Source organism: Ornithodoros turicata, chromosome 8, assembly GCF_037126465.1.
Source record: "Ornithodoros turicata isolate Travis chromosome 8, ASM3712646v1, whole genome shotgun sequence".
Taxonomy (NCBI): Eukaryota; Metazoa; Arthropoda; class Arachnida; order Ixodida; family Argasidae; genus Ornithodoros; species Ornithodoros turicata.
The window spans coordinates 4583170-4586560 of NC_088208.1; positions in this window are offsets into that span (position 1 = coordinate 4583170).

Sequence of the window (3391 nt, forward strand, 5' to 3'; positions counted from 1 at the left end):
TGGGTTTCCTCCCTCGTGGCTACACATGTCAGGGATAGGTTACAGAACCGGTAGTTTCGGCCAAGTGTGAATTGCTTTTCATGGGATCATCACGCTGGCAGATGAAACATATGGTTTACATTATATTATATTATATATATTATATATTATATTATATATTATTTGCAGGACAGGAATTGCGTAGCTTCACACAAATACTACTACTACGACGTAAGAGTGGTTTCAAATCTAGCTTTTTTGTGTTCCTGACATTATCGCACAAGATGTAGTATCCACTATGATCCTTTATATGCGGGTATGTAGAGTGCAATCAACAGATGCTATTTACAAATCTGTGTTTTCTACTGTGTTAAAATGGGGTAGTTTGTATCTGAGAGCCATAGTGAAACACAGGCAGCCAAGGACAGACTTTTGATGCCCTCGAGAAACACGGCAACACATTGCAGGGACCCTGGATGCTGCCTAAATTTCCAGAACACACAGCTCAAGGCAGCGGTTAAATAACAAGTGGTTAGAGAAATCCAAGGCAGTTGCATGTGTAAGCAGTCCGCTGTTGGATTTGCTTTTGTCCGAGATACGTTATCTCAAAGGGAACGCACGGACACACTCAGAATGATACTAGGGCTGCCTGTGAAATAGAATTAGGAGAGGGGAAGATATATAACCATTTTTTCTTGTCTGTTATTCTATTGGTTAAATTGTCATTTGCTTAGCAGCATGTATGTGTATATTCCAGAGTCTGAATAAATATATCAGTTTAGAGCTAGCAGTCGCATTGTAGATGTCTCATCCTGTCCTTGGCTGCTTGTGTTTCACTATGGCCATGCTTGCTATTGCAAAAACAGAAAACAAAAAAAAACACAATAGAAAAACACGAAAAGAGCGACCTAAAAAGCTGCCTGTTCTAGTGCTCACATGGAGGCAATGCCATGAGGTAACATGTTCCATTCATGAACTGTGCATATTAGTACATATCACAACGGCAACGATTATTCAGATTTTTCTTGAAGTACTTTGTTTTTTGGAGCTTTGTTTGCACAGTCTATTATTGGAACTTTATGTGATTTCCCTCTTGAGATACTTTAAGATTGCTGATGCTGTGCAGTTTGTTAATTTTGAAACTGTGCTGTGCTGAGGTACAAAAAGAGAATTGTCATATATTTGACCACATAGGAACAATTTGTAAGTACTTTCCTTGTTGACATTAATATTTGCACCAGGTCACAACATTGTTGATTGATGGAAAATGTAAATAAATATATTTATTTGCTTGCCAAACAATGCACAAATGTCTTCTTTTCTAGTGAGATATTCCCTGTTCACCAGACATAAATGTGGAAAAGTTAAAGAGGCACAATGATGGTAGAGTCTAGCGTTGCTTTTTGCCACTTCACATATATTCAATGTTATTCGTGTGCACATGTAGGAATAGGAAGGTAGAGCATGCTCATAAAAAAATTTCATATGCAGCCACACATATGGTTCAGAAGATTAATTAGATGATGTCCAAGCATATATAATTGTGCTTCATGTGCAATGGGTATGCTAACGCATTGCTTCCAGCCTGAAGCCTTTTGCTTTAGCCTTTTTATTTATTTTTTATAAATTATTTTTATAAATTTAATTTTTTATTTTATATAAATTTAATTTTTTATTTTATATAAATTTTATATTACTTATTGTATACTTATTTTTTATACATTTTATAAATTAAACACTCAAGTTACACGGGCCCTGTAAGAGTGCCCTTTCCAAATGGTTTGGTAACGTGTCTCTAACTGTAAAGGTAAGAGGCAATCGAGAATGCTGCAGACAAGGTTGCAACTTACATATTGCTTATCATGTCCTACATACAAAGTGATTTGTACAATAATTCCTGAGGACGGAATTAATTCCGAGGCTGGCCAGTGATGTCACCCAGGACGACAAGTCACATAATTGCCTCTAACACTTTTACACCCCATGGGCTGAGTTGTGAATTGAAAGAGCACTCTACAGAAGGATAAGGTGCACCTGATTTCTAGGATCTATGCTATGCCCTAACTCTTCAGACACCACATTTCTAAAAACACCATTTCTAAGTGGCAATATGTGCTCTGGTACTTCTTTTGCGTCTGCATAGTGTGCAACCACATGGCTACTGGAGCTTTCGTGTGCATGTTTTTGTGCGACGGTGCTCATTACAAACAATATCCAGATGTTAGACATAAAATGCAGTAGTTTGTAGCCTGCCACACAACGCAGCATGACATGGGAGTGTGTGATTCAAAGAAAGCTTCTGGAAAATGCACAGAATCCCACAAAAAGTTTAAAATGTGATTTGTATTTCGTTTTACGTCTCTCGTCGTTACATACCATCGTCGACGCTGTTGCACATTGATAAATCGTATGTAAAACTTGTCCCATAGCAGTATGCGGTTTCTCAAATACATAGCACAATTTTTTCCTGCAGGAATAAAACGCTGTCGGCATTTTCTTGCTAACACGGCTGTCGAAACGTCAGTCTCTACACTGGGCAAGTGCTGTAAAGGGGCTAACGCAGACGCGACTTGATACAAATTGTACGTGCTCACAAAACACAAACGACGAATTCCACTCACAACATCGCACAGAGGTTGGTTCGCGAATGAGTTCGCAGCTGCTGCGCTGTTTACTTATCGGGTGGAACCCGGCTGTCCGCCATCTTCAAGCACAGATACGTGAAGCCGCGAGAAGCCGTAGTTGAAATCCACTGACAAGTACGAAGGCGGCGTACACGTCGCAATGCCCGTTCGGGTGCATCTACGTCATAAAAATGGCTGCGTCCATGTGTGTTTCGGAATGAATTATCTATTTTTTTACATGGTACTGTACCGAACTGAGAGAATGAAGGTGCATTTTGGGGAGAGCTGGATGTGGGCTTTCAGAATATCACAACAGTTTCGACTATTTGGGATATCGGCATAGCTGACCTTTAATGAGATAACAGCATCGCATCCGCGTGATATCGGTCAGCATACACCTTTACATAATCGCCTCAAACCCAAACAAACGTCGCAATGATAACCACAGTTGAGGTTAATGCCGAGTCTACAACTTATGCTAAGGCGGACACCCTCGCAGCATAATGGCAAATTTGGGTGGTCATTTCGTGGCAACATCTTTCCAGATCCCGAGTAGTCATGTTCGCTTGATCGAAACAAAGCAATTTCGCATGTTAGTAGTATAAATATATGTCCTATAGCCAAGAGTTTTCTCTAATCCAATTCCAATCCAATTCTAATCCAATTCGAATCCAATTCAAAGCCATAATCCAGTTCTAATCCAACACAATCCAGTTCTAATCCAACACAAGCCAAATCCAAAGCCATCTGATTGGCCACCATTAGCTCCGCCCACTTCACGTTGATTG